The sequence below is a fragment of the Apteryx mantelli genome, chromosome 5 (assembly GCF_036417845.1).
Source record: "Apteryx mantelli isolate bAptMan1 chromosome 5, bAptMan1.hap1, whole genome shotgun sequence".
Taxonomy (NCBI): Eukaryota; Metazoa; Chordata; class Aves; order Apterygiformes; family Apterygidae; genus Apteryx; species Apteryx mantelli.
In genome coordinates, this window is record NC_089982.1 from 69,515,212 (window position 1) to 69,532,646 (window position 17,435).

The 17,435-nt window shown below is 35.7% G+C and overlaps 1 long non-coding RNA gene across 1 annotated transcript in view; it reads right to left on the reverse strand.

The window, feature by feature from the left end:
- LOC106498726 (uncharacterized) overlaps window positions 1–17,435 on the reverse strand; it is a 98,433-nt gene that overhangs the window by 4,864 nt on the left and 76,134 nt on the right. The gene's annotated exons all lie outside the window — the stretch shown is intronic.

Here is a 17,435-nt window from a genome sequence, read left to right on the forward strand (position 1 = left end):
TCTATGAAGAAACCCCTAATTTAAAGTCTAATATCTTTCTTCTGTTCCCATATGCAGCAGATGGCACATGCAACTATATCCTACTTTCTAATTCCTATGTGACATTTATTATTCATCAGAAAGGAAGTTAAAAAATATTATCTTTCCAACTCCTGGTTTGGCTAATCATATAAATTAAAGAAAATAGTGCTTAAAAAGAAATTATATTTGAAGATATAAAAAATATTAAAAGTATAGCATAGGGGCCACCCAGTGGGGCAGCAGTGTATTGTTCTGCCAGAGAATAGGTCAAGAAAACAAAGCGCAACTGTTGAAAACTGTCTTGCCTGCCACCATTTTCCACTATATATTTCTGTGTTCACCTGGGGATATTTCCCCATTAAATAGTAGGGGGTTGAAGCAGTGCTCAGATACTGGTGATCTTATAGTCAAATATACCCAAGTTTTCCTCTGTGTTTCTTTACAGATTCATTTTAAAGTCTCTAGAGAAGTGCTTATTAATGTCTGTTTCCAAACTGCAGGCAAGGTTGTCACTTATCCTTGCAGGTAATTATCTTTGCATTTGCCCTTGGTAAAAGGGAAATATTATTGTCTGACTAATTGAAAATCTGTACTTTCAAGTGAATATGGTATACATGACATATCAAGGCAGACTTAAAGAGTCTTGGCCTCAGAGCAGGGTTCCCTGAGAAGGAAAAATGAATTGCATGCTGGTAGCTTATTTTTCGCCTTAGACTGAGGTAGTTCTAGGAAAGGAAATGTGAGTTAGCGTTGGAGTGGCTTATCAAAGAACCACCTTTGCTGTTGACGTTTTGTGCTTCCTCAACAACAGGATAGAAGTTAGTGACAGTCTGGTCCCACAAGTAGAATAAAGTAATTTTTTTAGGATGAGATTATTTTTGTAGTTTAGTACATAAGAAATCCATAAAGAAATATGTATCATGGGATGTCAAATTAGCCTTTCTCTACAAAAGATATAGACAAAAGTTTTCAAAAAGCTGAACAGTCTCCCAGGTGTGTGACTTGAAATGACGTTACTTGGAAGACAAAGGCATGATTGTAAGCTCGGCTTCTTTATAAAGTTCTCCTACAATAGAATTTACAAAGGCACTCAAAAGTTTTAGAAATACAAACTATTGTACATTCAAGAGGTCTTTTTTCTTCCATTAAATGACATAAGTCTTTTTGAAAATTACACTGTTAAAAAAAAACAGAGTTCATCCACCTCACGGGGTATGAGTTCCAAGTTTACGCAACACTGACTCTCTTGTAAAAGTCCTGACCTGGAGTTTGTACGCTTTCTAAACTGTTTCCTCTGCTGGCATTTGTAAAAAACTGGGAATGCAATTGCAGATTAAGTGTTTTGGTTTTCTAAAAACAGTAATATAAATCTAGAATTTTGGGCTGGGTTCCTTTCCATAATTGGTAAACACTTTGGGTTATACCATTCTGCTACTTCTGCTCAGCCTCTTGAGTTTATAAAGACTGATTCCATGGTAACATGCTTTTAAACTATAACTTGCAGCTGTTCATAAATACAAAAACAAGTCATTGTTAAATATATTCCATAAAATATCTAACTCAAAGAAAAACAAACAGTATTTATTTATTTGTCCATACTGTTTTTATTAGATAATATTCATAATAACTAAAGAAAAATTCTGTGTGGCCTTGGCTAATCTCTTTATATCCCCATTATAGAAGCCATATATATGTCATATAGATCTTGCTGCATGCAAATAAGCATTTAAACAAGAAAAGTGCATGCCTTTTAACAGATTCAACATTCTTGAATTCAGACCATATATACCAGTTAATCGTGTAATTATTCTTCACTGTACACCATCTCCCTGTGCAATCACAGATCCAAATGTCTTAGTTACTGTTTTGATGTTGCTAATTAAATTCCACTGGCTATAAAGTTAGATATGCTTAGCAGAGATTGCATTAATGCATGATTTTAATCTGAATTACCTTGTAGAGAGTGACCCTGATAATAGCAAAAGAAGAACAGAAAAGATGTTAAAAATATACCCTTATTCCCTAGCTGTATAACACCTACCTTCATGATTTTTTTTTTTCCTTTTAAAGGTGTGGAAGGATGCAATATCTGAACAGATTCAATTCAATTCAGTTTCACTGCTAAGGCCCTACATAGTCAGGAGAAGTAGCCTTATTCTTTTGTTCTTAGAGTATTGATTACTCAATAGCATGAGTACTGCTCACTGGAGATCACTGGTTCAAGTAGCCCTGATGCAAATTAGTCCAAGATCATCAGATCTTGAAGTCTTGAGTCCTCTCCAAGAAAATGAGACCATTCTTATTACACCTTGTGAAGATTTCTGGTAAAATATGATGCCTTTAAAATAATCAGAATAAAGGAGACAATACAAATATGACTTCATAGAAACTTGAAAATTTTGATATAAATATGTGGAATTCTGGGATAACTTTCCCAAAGAGGCCTTCCTGTGCTGGTATTCTTTGAAAGAGGTTTCTGTCTGGCTTTGCAAATCTATGAACTTTTGAAATTCTCAGAGTAAATATAGATCTCTTATATGGATAAAAGTTAAATTGTTACTTCTTTAAAAAAGTAAGGAGGAAAAAATACATCATGACAACACAGGGCTAAATGGTGCTGGTGTTACCCAGCTCTTCACTCATCCTTTCTTTCAGTCAGTTCCTGAAAAGACTCAGCCTTTTCTGGTTTTATTTCTGGTTATGAAAGCTTTTTTGAAATTTTTGAAATTTTTTGAAATTGCCTGCCATCTGTACCACTAGAGGATGGCTTTTTATTTTCAAAGTAACATTGACCAATGGGATCCCAAAGAATCAAACTAAGAGTAAACCACTTGCTTATAGTCCTCTTAAAGTTTATGTAGTGATGACACTTCCTAGTAATACTTTTTCCCAAAGGCAATGATTTTTTTTTAATTTGAACCAATTATTTTCTTAACCCATGTCTCTTTCCAGTTCTAAATTAATTATTCAAAAACTGATATTTATTTTCTATAATATTAAAAAAGCTACTGACATATGGATTAATAGGATCAGGGTCTTTAAAGCTCCTATATGTTATTTGCCTTTGAGAGACAGAAATAAAACATTAATTATTAGTCCAAGGATTCTGTAGGTTAATCTAAAGAAGAATCCAGACTTGTTATGTCTTGGTTGGAGTCCTACTACCAAAGGAATTTATAGCTCATTTCACTAGAAATTTGTTTTTGCCATCTGTCTACAATTTTTTTTTATTGCTACAGTACCTACAGCTTGCATCACACTTCCATCATATTTTTTAGTCATCATATTTTTGCTACTACATCCAGATGGGCTGCTCAGTTCCTATGTAGTCTATAATATTCTTCAGATCTGATCACAATGGGGAAAAAAAGACATACAGTATATGCTATGATCTTCCAAGCTATTGTTTTGGTATATACACAGTGACTGTCTTTCTTTCCCTCTCCCTCCCACTCCCTTTTTCCTCCTCTCCCTCTTTCCTTCTCTAACACTGTACTTTACAATTCACTATCATTCATGATGGTGGGGAAGTCCTGATAGATATTATTGTGGCAGCACCAACTTTGATGTCTTTATTTCCAGAATGGTAAATCTGTTTGTTTTACTTATGTGTCCCCTTATAATTTTCTTACAAATTTGACTGGTGTTTAATTGCAAGATGTTTTATGGACTTCAGTCAAGTGTGGATCTGGAAAAGCAGAACCTTCAGGAAATTCTTGTCCATTTGGTGATAACTGTCCATTTACATTTATTATCTTCATATTTTATAGTTCTTAAAATTTAAGATAAAAATGGATTTACAACCTACTTCTGAGGAACCTACACTGTGAACGCTCTTCAGGGACAGGTAAAACAACAAATATTGACTTGGGTTCATTTGTTTTAGATGGTCACTTTCATTTAAAAAAAGAAACCACAAACTGTTAATCTTTTGGTGAAGGAAATATTTTCCATGCATCTATTCTTTTTCCTCTCAGCTTCCCCCTACACTTTATTCTCATTAAACTTAATTCAGCTGACAGGTAGGAAAGAGTTCAAATATTATCTTTATTTCCATTGATGATAGGCTGAGAATTACATATCCAAGACACAAATTCCTTCAGTCATTTCTGAAGCCTTAAAAAACTTCAATTAAATTGGGATGAACAAAACACAGGCAAAATATCTGTATTTGATTATACATGATAGGTCTTTCCATCTCTCTTTGGTATGATCCCATTCTTTATTTGTTTTCAGTCCTATCAAGAGGGAAGGAAAAGCCTTGTTTAACTATTTCCAAAGTAACTATTACCATCAAGTAACAAATGAAGCTTTTAATGTTTGAAAGGCAGCCACAATCCAACTGCCTGGTATTACATAGCTCCTGCAGAACATTTCATTACTTGATCAAAGCCCAGTCTGGCCAATGGAACCCCATTTTCCCTCTGAGACCACTGAATACAGCAGTCTACTTTCTACTAATGTAGGCATTCACTTATTGGTGGCAGACTTACCATATGTTCATGATCCTTTTCCCTTTACCCTTTCTTTTTCCCATCTAAATTAAATTGTAAAACCTTTGAACCAAAGGCTGTCTTAGATGCTCCCAGAGTCCCTATTTTTCATTACCACTCATTGGCGTGTAGGCAGAAGAAGAACAACAACAAAATTAAGGCAAAATGGATGTTATCATTCAAATACATATCAGCATCAATTTACAGTTAGTTGTTAAACTTTGCTTCCCAGTATGTATTCGCTCTATGAAAAGGTGGGGAGTCACACTGGTTTTGGATTATTTCTTCTCTCTATTTTTAGCAATTAAGCTCTGTCCAGAAAAGTGAAATGAGATAAAAAAAGACTCTCTGAAGCAAGATGTTCATGAAATGTACTTTTACATCTAATTAGCATGAAATCTTTAACAACAAAATACTTTATATTCTGGTAGAAGTCTCTGCATCCCATGTATGCAGAATTGTGTTCATGCAGGTGAATCTCCAAAAACTGTTAACTTCCAGGTCCATCATTTTTGTCCCCCTAATAAATATTCTGAAAACCCAAAATCTAATGAAGTGAAATGAAATTATATCACAGGATTTCATCTTTCTAGCCCAATGATCATTTGGCCTTTCTGATGAGGCCTTATTCTCAAACATAGTTCTATATGAGTCCCATGCAGATGAAACACTAACACAGATGATAATTTAAAACTCTCCTTATTGTTCTTCATAAGAACTCCACTAAATCATTATAGTATTATCATTATTCAGACTTGTTTTGACAAGGCTACAGCCTTCATGTTTCAAAATGAGTTAGATCTGAATTTATCTAAAACCAGGGTACTTTATGCATTCCGAAAATGTCATGAAATTTTCACTGCTATATATCTTCATAGTGCTAATTTACCACCAGAACCATATGTTCCTAATCTTAGATTACAGCTGTATAAAACACTCAGAACTGTGTTCATTAAAAGTATGCCTGTGGTTAGGTCAGTCTATCTATATTTGTTTTAGGTATGAGTTAGGGTTCGTATGCTATTGCTAGTCATTTGGTGGAGACTGTAGCACACTTAGGAATGGTACAGAGGAACTGACAAAAAAGCAAATGTGGGCACAAGACATTTTTTTGCCCATAGAAGGAAAGTTCATATTCTTATTTAAAGGAATGTGTATACATTAAACATTTGCTACACTCCCAAAACATAACTTAAATGTTGGCACAGAAATAAAATGCCAAAGGTGATATTTCAAAGTGTGGATTTCTTTTCATAATTATTCAGGGTTATTGTTTTGGCTCTTTTTAACAAGTTGGAGAAAATTACTGTCATGTACATTGAAGCAAAAAATGTATCCAAAAGAAAAACATCTGGCAAAAACAAGTACATTGAACATATCAGCTTTTGGTTGACTGCCTTACTCTCAAAATGATGCATGAAGTAGAAAGATGCTTGTATATATGCTGTTTTATGTAAGAATGTTCTTTGATGGAAAGTCCAGTGTATTGTGTGTTATAAGAAATGCCATGTAGTAATGTTGTTAATTTATTTTTGGTGTTGTTGTTTAAGCAAGTTAAATAGACACATAAAATTTACATGAGTTGTTGGCATGCAAGTTATTGCTTCCCAGGGACTGCAGCAAGTTACTGAAACCCTTTTGAAATGATGTCAGGATTTTTTGTAATTGAATATGCATATTTTACACGTTGGAGGCTGAAACACACTTTTTTTGGCAGACTCTTTCAACAGATGCATATGCTGGGGCCCTATTCTGGGAGGTCTTACAGCATACCTAAGTCAATATTTGTGCATAATTTATAAAACTGAGCATTGTAACATGACTTTTCCATCTAATTTACATGATCATATTTCCCTCACTTTGTTTTTTCTTAAGGAAGACAGGATATAGAAGCCCAAAAGAGGTCAAAGGTGTAAAAATAATTTAAAATGTAGGATGAGGAACTGTACATTGTTAGCTAATTCTAGTAGAAATGGACATTTTTGCAACTAAAGAGAAAATACAAATGGAAAACAGAAACAAAGCAGAACACTGAAAAGTCATAATTAGTCTTTCAATCTATACTCTCAAGTCTCTGAATGTTTCTCTTTAATTAGCCTGTCTTTCAATTTCTTTCAGGTTTTGATGAAAGACATAAGCATAGGCAAGGTTGTACTGAGCAGAAACCATTTTCAAAACATGTCTAAAGTGTTCATAATATTAGTTAAGGAGTTTCCTACATATCGTCTAGTGTTAAATGTTTGCCTTCATATATTGCAACTGTAAGAAAGGGAAGATAGACATTTTACATACCTGTGAAGAAAATGAATTGCTGTGTCTCCAAGATTATACTATAGTGGCTGAAGGTCACTGAACTCAACCCACTAATTTATGGTACTGCCATAGTGATTAGAAATCCACTGAAAAAGTCACAAGTTCAAAATATTGTATGTCATCAACCATTTTCTATATGGAGCTCAGATATTAAGATAAACATTGTTGGAATTTTTTGACTTGCTGCCAAATTATCAATGGTGAAAATACACCATACAAAGTAAATGAAATCTTAAAAGGGAGTTAAGTTCTCAGGGGGCAGTGATGTTTTAATTTATCTCCACATTTTCATAAGCAAAGAATGAGTGTCATATGTTTCTGGGCAGAGAATCAGTAAGTATTACAATGGATGGATTTCAGTTATATCCAGTGAACACTGGATACAGAATGGTTTACATATCACTAAGTACATTGGGTTGAGAGTTTTGGAACTATTATTGTAGAAAATACACATGAACTGTGGTTGCTGTGGATTAGAATATATTTTATTAAACTAAATAGTGAGTACTTACCAACACTATCCTGATATATTTAAAAATCCAATAAACTGTTTTGAATATAGAGGAGGGTCTCTCATTTTAATATTTCAAAAACATGTGTTCTTCAATTGGTCAAATTTCAGAGACAGGAATAAGACCAGTGATGTTCTTAGTACAGCTACATGAATGTACACAGACATGGCCTAATTTTCTTCTGCTCTGCCCATACTTTTTTTGGTTGTTGTTCAGGTGTCCTCATTACATGTTAAGATAATGTCCTATCACTGATTTTTATGTTGCCACTTCACCACAGGATCTGAATAGATGTTGCATTATCACATATCTTCAAGGTTTATATGAAAAAATCCATTTAATGATTCTACAGTTTACTGCTATCTTTTGAGTAGTGATGACAGCATGCCATTAGTTATTTGTTATTAAAAAATACAGGACTGAAAGATAAACACAAAATCCACATCCTAATCTTCCTTCAGCTGCTTTCAGTTGCTGGCTTGCCTTTACTTCCTACCAAGAAACAATGAGTGGTGACCAAACCTCAGAATTTTCCATTTCAAGAAAAATATTCATTAGTAAGAATGTTAATGAAACTTTTTGGCATAAAAATCTGAGAATTGAATTGCTTCTTTATTTCAGCTTCAGGTAAAAATCCTACAGTAACTGCCTTGTCTATAACATCTTGTTATTCATGCTTCTGGAACTAAAAAGGCTAAAATATAAAAAAAAAAGTTGACAGAAAATGTAAAATCTGAAAAATGGTTATTATTGGTTCTTGTGTCTCAGAAAATGTCTTGGTTTTGTTCTTTTTATATTCCCACAAATTTTAATGAGTAAAGAGCTTTGCTTTGCATTGAAAGCATTTTTATCACCTCTGCTATTTAGCAAAATTCTAAAACATGAACCCACATAGAAGTCACTAAAAAACATAAAACAGGAATGAACCTAAGACTGTTTTATGCAAATCTGAGTGGATAACCAGACCTTGTCAAACACCCAGTAAATAAACTGCTTTACTGAAAACTGAGGGAAAGTTCATCAGTTTCAACTTAGATTTGCCTTTTGTTTGGCGACTTATTTATATAGCTCTATTTTTGTTTTAATGCAAACCTTTGTTTTATACACTGCATCAGAATAATTTTCAGTAACAAAGGTTTATTACTGCACAGATAACAAATGAGCGACAACTTTGACAGCTTCACAAGAAGTTCATGATGTTGCATGATAATGAAGAGAAACTATTCTTGTGACAAACATGCGCTGCCAATTTTAGTAACAGTTTTCAGACACAAAGTTAGATTTAGACACGAACTTTCTAAAAGATATGGAATAATCAGGTATAAGCCTTTAAGTTTTGGCTCCTCTTATAAAAACAAAAGCCTTTCAACATGAGGAAGTAGAGGATTTTTTTTACAAAACACCATAGTACTGCATTGCTATGCACATTTTACCTATGAGTAAACTGATGTAAATAATGACTCCAGATCCCACTGTAAATCTGTGAGTGTCAGGAATATAAACTAGCTGTTGTCACTAATTATAGCCACCAGACCACACTCCCATTAGTCAAAGGACTTTTCATTTCAGGAATGATGTCTAGAGATTGGTGTTAAAAAAATTTATTTTACAAAAATCCCCTGACTTGGAATAGCTAAAAGAGCCATTGGGAAAATAGACCAAAACTTAACTACAACTTTTGCATTGCTGGCAGCTTTTATTGGCATTCCACTGCAAATGCTGCTTTGAACATTTAGCTGTCATAAATTTCAAATAAAATGGTAATGATGTCAAAGATATGGTGTTCGATCTGGCATCGAGAACATAGTTTACATATACAGTGATAAACTTCCTTATATAATAGAGAGGACTAGCTACAAATTCAGCTTTATCAAGCATATCATAATACAAACAACTAGGATAATGAGTCTAAGGACAATTTCCCAGTATGCTGATGTGATTAAATTGGGTGGAACATCAAGTAATGAGGAGTAATAAAGAAGAACTTGATTCACTGAAGAATATGCCTGAGCTAATTTATAGTAAATAGGGTTTGACAAAGATGTATGTATCATTAGGTACGAAAAGGAAAAAAACTTCATCTGTATGAATGAACGGTGCTGAAGCCTTCTTATTTCAGACAGATAATCCACATCTCTGCCAATACTATCTTGAAAGCACCCATACAGCACTTTATAAATAAATATTGTTCCGCAGCAACTGCAGCAAAGTGATGAAAGATGAGAAGAAAGTCATTCAAATTCTGAGTAGTATCAAAAGGAGGAAAATGGAAAGAAAAAAAAACACAGAGGAATAAGAGTGGGAAAATCTGAGAGCACAAAGTATTTCAAATTCTTTTGAAGCTTTCAAAGCTAGATTCAGTTGTGGATTGAAGAGAAGAATACTGCTTTGGCAGGAAGATTCAGTAGATTAAATATTAGGTTCTTTCCTATGTGTAAATTCTTGTTATTCTTTGTAAGGTTGCTAAGTTCTCGTATCTTTATCAAGTGGAAAAGTCTTGCTAAATGATACCTACAACAATGCAGCAGCTTTCTTTTGTTTGTCTCTTCACAAAAATTCAAAATATCAAAAATTTAAGACTCAACAGAAATAGAATTTTGAAGTTTATTAAAGATGAGCATCTCAAACTTTAGCTGCTTACCTAAAACTTGAATCAAAGTAGTCTAGAAAACTCATTGAGATAAGTAGCCCATGCATAGACACGTGTACCATCATACACTGGCATTGTATTCATTGGTGACTGTTAGCATATATGCTTAGATTTCACCAGATCCTTTATGTTCAGTAATGGCTCTTTGGTCACCATGGATTGACATTTTTGTCCCTTTTTAATTACCCAGATTGTCCCTAACCTCAGTTAAACCCATGCTGTTCCCCCATCAACTTTCCACTGTCCTCATCCCTGGCCTGAAACCAACTCTAACTTAACGATCTAACCTTCAGAGTGAGTTATCTCAACCAGCTTCTTTCTCTCATCCCCTCAGACTGTTATCTGAGCAATAACCACAAATAAAACCCAATGTAAAATCTCTGCCGGGTCTCCCTTCTCCTGTATAGTATATAGCTGAATGCAGTTGGATGCAGAAAAGCAGAAATCTCATTTTCAGTATCCAGTGATTTCATCAAGCAGGGTTCTGAAACATAAATTTTAAATCTCAAAATAAAATTGAATAACTAGCAGCTATCCACACCCTTAATTTGGTCAATGTGAATAATTCCCAAAGTTACTGAAACATTAAGTCAAGCAGAAGGATGAAATTTGTTTTCCAATTCTAGTATTAATGTCCTGATGCTTGAATGCAACAGCTGCTTGTTACTGCCATTAATATATCTGTACACTAAGGAAAAAAGAAAGCATGATAACTGTTTGTTGTTGCACAAAGCATGTTTGTGTTTTGATCAATTTTTTGACTATTGCAGCTGGTCATTGGTGAAATGGACTCTGAACCAGATGTTTCAGAGATTTTGCATTTGTATTCGTTTCTAGAATAAGTCTGACTTCATATTAAGATGAAATATGACAATAACAAGCAAAGAAGACATGGTTTCCGTATCATCATAATCATTGCATTTTCATATACTATCATAATAGAATTTATACTATTTCTTGCCTTTTTTTTTTTTTTTGCTGAGGAAATCACACTTCTTTATGCTATAGGCTTTCACTGTTAGAAAATGGCTGCTGTGCATAAAGTAGTAGAAAGGTCACTAACCCTACCCATTTCATATGTCCTTTTTTCAAAAAAAAACCCTCATTCACAAGAGAACTGGTTTCTGACTCTGAAATATACCATTTCCCAAAGGAAGGGGAAGAATCAGGATTTTTTCAGCAAGAATACAACAGACTGAAATATGTCTTAGCCATGATTATGATCATATAAATTAATTTATATATCAAGGTTGGAGTTAAAGCTTACTCTCAATTTGGAGTTAATTGTGCAAAAGCATATGATCAGCATATTTTCATTATAGTGGAATACTATGAAAACCATAAAACATAGTTTAATAGAAACAGGAAAGTACTTGCATTTCCAAGAGTAAAAATTCATTTGAACTGAAGTTTATAAAATAACAAGGCATCTCACAGGTATCAGGATACTAATGCACAATTTCTTCAGTATTTCTTGGCCTTAGGAGGCCACAAGTCTTTTCAAAAAAGGAGCATGAAGCAAATATGACCAATCATATTAGGGTTTTTTTGTGATGATAAATGTATTTTCCAGCAACTGAAGAACTATAATTTTTTATCAGGTTTCAGCAAGGATGTTTTACTATCAGGGCATTCTTGCTAAGGGATCCTCAATAGCAGAATTAATAAACACTTGAACAAACATCTCTTGTGAAAGCCATGATCAAAAAAAAAAAAAATGACCACAATTAGTTTACTCCTGTGCTAATACCAGTACTGTTTTTGCTAACTAATTGTTTCCCTTTGTTTCTTTGCACACCCTCTCAGTATCTGTGAGCTAATCTGACAGCTTGGAATGCTTAGACTGCTGAGACTTTTTGCTGTGTTTGTATGTGCCTAGTCTGTTTTGATTATATATAGACACATGCTTTTCTACATGACACAATCTTTTCTAATATCAATTATTATTAATAGCAAAGCTCTTTAAACACATATTATGGTTATTTTCTATTTTCTCATTCTTTTCTAATAAGCAAATGTATGAAGTCAGAGGGAGCAGAAGACTAAAAGAATTTGAAAGCATCTGATTTGTACCAACGAATCATTCTATTTAGGTAAATGCTCAGAGTGGTTTATGTTTTGGATTCAAATAAATTAATGAGAGTAAAACCCAAAGGAAGAGTCTTTAAAAACCATAAGATAACTTCATTAAGGTTCATTTTTTATTCCATGGATAAAGAGCATTTCATCATTCTATGAGATCAAAAAAATTAGACCAAAAGAGGTCTATTATGATCTATTGAAGTCAATAAAGAGACACTGATTTCTGTCAACCAGGATGCACGTTCAAGGATTGTTCAACAGCTGCAAACAAGCAAGGAAGTGACACAACTGGTCACACTATAGCAGGTTGCTTAAGTGCCGTTATCTGCACAGCTTTCTGACCATGCCATCTCCATGGTCACTGAAAATAAATACTATATAAATTAGTCATTAGCATGAAGATACTTATAATGTTCAGTTAAAAAATAAAATGGATCCCCCCCATTTCTTTCTTTTTCTTTTTCTTCCTCCAGTGAATCTGTTTTATATCATCTGACAGAAACATACATGTGCTTTTGAACACCAGTGATAGGATTTGCTCTGAAAGTCATGGTGAGCCACCTACTTAACCACTTGACTAAATGAAGAAATCATTGAGTGGCATAACTAGAGCTTCTCTGCTTAAATAAGATTATATTACATAGTACAGAAGTTAAAGGGTTTTTTTCAAAGTGAGATATCCCAGCTTGCTTTTCCATATCTGTGCTAACTCTAGGAAAACAAGATATTTTTCAAACACAGCCAAACAAATTCTGTCTTCAGATGCATGTCTCTCTGGACAGAATATGCCTCTGAGAGAAATCCTTAAGCAGTTCTGGTTTGTGGTGTATACAGAAAAGGGCAGAGCCCAAAGCACAGCCAGAGTTTTCTGTCATCTAATTTCAGCGTGTGGCTACTTCACAGCACTGCAAAGGATGTTTGAGCTCAGGTAGGGGTGAGTGTAAAGGTTAGTCCCTTTTTGAACATACATCACCTTTATTTTCCTCCTTCAGACACTTGGCACAATAATAGATTCGAGTTGGGGGGGGGGGTGTTGCATAATAAATATTGGTTTGTTTTGATAATAACTGGAAGGTGTGAATCAGTTATGTGATAGCTGTAGTGTGAGTTTGGGAATAAAAAAAGCATCCACAGTCTTGTAAAATAGAAAATAAAACCCTGCTCAATTTGTGAAGCTCCCTGAGGTGCTGGGGTTGAATATTCAAACAAATGCAGAAAGCACTATACTAAAAAAGTTTCATATGTGCTATCAAGAGGCATAGAGACAGTGCTTGTTCCTAAATCCTGAGTTTGTTGGTAGTGGCAGAAATGCTTCTCGTATTGCTCCCTTATGACTCTAGAAAATGAGGGGAAAAAAAAAAAAGTAGAAACTCTTTGTAGTGTCCTAATCCATGAAGATAAAATCACTTCTGCTATTTGATGTTGCCAAGATGTATACTCAGCATGTTGCACAATGAACAATCATAAAAGTTGTTAGCAAGTGTATTTTCAGGGTGATTAATATTAGTATAGTAATCAGAAGTGTGTTTTACTGGGAAACTTGATAATATTGACATATTTACTATTTTGATTGACATGGGTAACCAAAATGCTATCACATTTATTACTATCTTTTTTGTTCATGCTTTTTTGCTGCTCAGAGATTTGCAGGAAAGGGAAAACAATTTTTAATGCTGGCAACAGTAGGGAATTCCACAAAATAGAGGTTTATAAGACTTACTTTCTGATTAGTTTTTAATTGCTTGCTTAACGGTAAAGTACATCCACTTGGAAATCTCTAGTATAAAGATCTGCAATATTAATAGTCTCAAGCTATTTTGGGTCATACTCAATCCTTATGGAGACAGAGAAGAGATTGTGCAAGTTTTCCCCTGCTCACCCCACCCTGAGTTTTATAGCAAACCAGTAGTTTAGCAAGCAATTTGACCAAAAGTCTGCCCTGATTAGAAGCTTCATATACAAAAATTCTTATATAAATAATTTTATAAAACATGAATATAAAATACTTGCAGCTGAAATGTCAATTGTTAAACAGGAAGTAATTATAGAAAAGATTTGCTGAGGCTGTCATACACTGGAAAGAAAGGTAAAATACCTAAAACTTCACTAGAATCATAAACTTCGCTATGACTTACAACCTACTGTTTCCACATAGCAATATATACAGCTCTTGAAATGGTATGTTACCTTGCTACAACTGAATAAGGTTGTTTTTCAGGACTGTCACATTTAGAAGCCTTGAGAAAACATGGCCACTGATTCCCCCAAAATACCTGGAAAAACTGAGTTGTATATAATATATCAGAAGATGATTGATATCCCATTTCTGAATTAAGACTTTTCTTTGTGAAAGTTGTTTTGGCGTGTATCTGCAGATTTCTCACAATTCAAAATATAGGGGGATGCAATGCACTAAAATAAAGGCACATTTTCCTATTGGCTTCAGTGAAACAGGGATGTTGTCCACAGTTTTAGCGTTTTGCTGTATCTACTTTGGCCTTTCCAGCACAACTGGAAATATGTGTCTTGTGAGGCCAGATATTCTTCTGGACTCATTACTGTTTGGATACACTGGAGGTTGGTTTCCGAGCATCTGGTCCACTGAGGGCAAGACGTTCAAAAAGGTTGCCATTCTGATAGCATTCAGCACTAGTGATGTTCAGGACCCTGTAGTGCTGGATCAGTCTGGATCTGTCACTGAACTCTTCCCTGGGCTGCCACCTTCCTCTTACAGCTCTCTGGAATGACCTCCTTCTCTCCTCCTTTCCAGCTTGTCATAATGTGCTGCCACATGAGGGTGACTGGAGATACCAACTGGCAGTGATGGGTAGAGCTCCTTATGTTGAGCTGCGCGCTACATCACAGGGTGGATATAATGCGGACAAGTCAAGCCAGAGTCAGTACCAAGATCAGGCCAGGCATGCCCCAGCATTTGGTAGGTGACCTGTCGTCTTGATAATGCCCTCTGTGATGTGCTGCATATACACAAATGGGGCACTGGAGCCTGGAGTGCCTTCACTGGGGTAATCTCCAGAAGCAGTCAGACCTGGGAAGCTTTCATCTCCCCATTTTACAGACTCTCTGCACTAGACATCCACAGACACAATCCAGAGGCACTTGAGCAACTGCTAATTATTTGTGAAAGTATAATTCAGATGCTTTGTTCAGAATACCTTGGATCTGCTGAACTTGCAGGCATCACAGAGTGCACCCTCAGCAAGTCTGCTGATGGTACAAAACTGGGAGGAGTGGTGGATACACCTGAAGGCAGTGCTGCCATTCAGAGAGACCTGGACAGGCTGGAGAGGTGGGCAGAGAGGAACCTCATGAAGTTCAACAAAGGCAAGTGCAGGGTCCTGCACCTAGGGAGGAATAACCCCCGGCACCAGTACAGGTTGGGGGTTGACCTGCTGGAAAGCAGCTCTGCGGAGAAGGACCTGGGAGTGCTGGTGGACACCAAGTTAAGCATGAGGCAGCAATGTGCCCTTGTGGCCAAGAAGGCCAATGGTATCCTGGGCTGCATCAGGAAGAGTGTTGCCAGCAGGTCGAGGGAGGTGATCCTCCCCCTCTACTCAGCCCTGCTGAGGCCACATCTGGAGTACTGCGTCCAGTTCTGGGCTCCCCAGTACAAGAGGGATGTGGCACTACTGGAGCAAGTCCAGCGAAGGGCTACAAAGATGATTAGGGGACTGGAGCATCTCTCTTATGAGGAAAGACTGAGAGAGCTTGGCCTGCTTAGCTTGGAGAAGAGAAGGCTGAGAGGAGATCTTATCAACGTGTACAAGTATCTGAAGGGAGGGTGTCGAGAGGATGGGACCAGACTCTTTTCAGTGGTGCCCAGCAACAGGACGCGAGGCAACGGGCACAAACTGAAACACAGGCAGTTCCATCTGAACATGAGGAAAAACTTCTTCACTGTGAGGGTGACAGAGCACTGGAACAGGTTGCCCAGAGAGGTTGTGGAGTCTCCTTCTCTGGAGATATTCAAAACCTGCCTGGACGCGATCCTGTGCAACGTGCTCTAGGTGACCCTGCTTGAGCAGGGGGGTTGGACTAGATGATCTCCAGAGGTCCCTTCCAACCTCAACCATTCTGTGATTCTGTGATTTTTCTAGCCTTATTTCTTCTGAGAGTCTTTTGGGGCAGGTAAACACCCAGACAGACTGAACTGATGGAAAGGGGTTTTGGTCTAGGGATGGAGCTGAATGCTCCATGTATGTATCTTTAAATAACAGCAGGGGACCAGTATTTCAAGATGGATGCCTTTTTCTTCGTATTGCATAAATTAAAATGGAATGAATGTGAAAATATATGATGATCATCACTTTTAATGATAATGAATCAAACATGCAGTCTGAATTGGACAGTATATACACACAAAAATATATTCCAGGATATCTCATTTATTAACCTGTCTACTCATTGAAATATATATATTGGTTATAGAGCATCCATTGTTCCTTTTTCCTTTGTTCCAGGAACTCAAAATAAAGATCTGATATTTTATGTATTTCTTTTGATTGTTTCCAGGTATTTCAGAGTATGCTTTTGCCATTTTATTTAGTGTTTGTGTACTGAAGTAAAGTATGAAGGCTGATTTATCTGCAGCATCACACAGAGGGAGAAGTCTCATCAAGCACTCAGGAAAGAAAGTACACATTTCACAAATGAACTGTTAACTTCTTTCCCATTTCAGCACCCATGTACTCAGGGATATTAGAGCAGCTGTGAGGAGAATGATGGATGTCCCGAATTGGTTGCCATTGAGCTTCTGCAATTTTAAAAGGTCATGGAATGTAGGAAATGGAAAATCTCTCTTTTGGCAGAGACAAAGCTACCTTGGCATGACAATCATGCCAGCAAATAGCTTTGTGCTCATATCTAACAGAAAATCCTAGAACTGTTTATAAAATACTTTTTCATCATTTTTATAAGACTGCTTTTTCTTGAACTCTTTAAGAGTTTGATTTATTATTGTGGTGTTTTTATTTGTCCTGTGTTCAGAATTTGATCTCAATGTATTCATAATCTTCTAATCTTTTAACCACACATATTTTGCATGCCCGAAGTATCCAAGTATCCCAAGTATTCCAGTGTAGTCAACAAATTCTTTCCTTTTCTACCATCCTCTGTTCTGTGTTAGTTCTGCATCTATGACCTCCAGAAAGATAATTCTCTTAAGATTATTTATATAAACAACTAATTTATATAATCAGCTTTGGTTAAAATTAAAGGCTGGTTTCTCTTCCACACTATTTTTTTTTTCTAATTGTATGTCAATCGTATTTCTGTGCACGTATCTAAAGAGAAAAATATACTGAGCTAGTATCTTACATGAACATTTTCTACTCTTAAGTTCTTTTG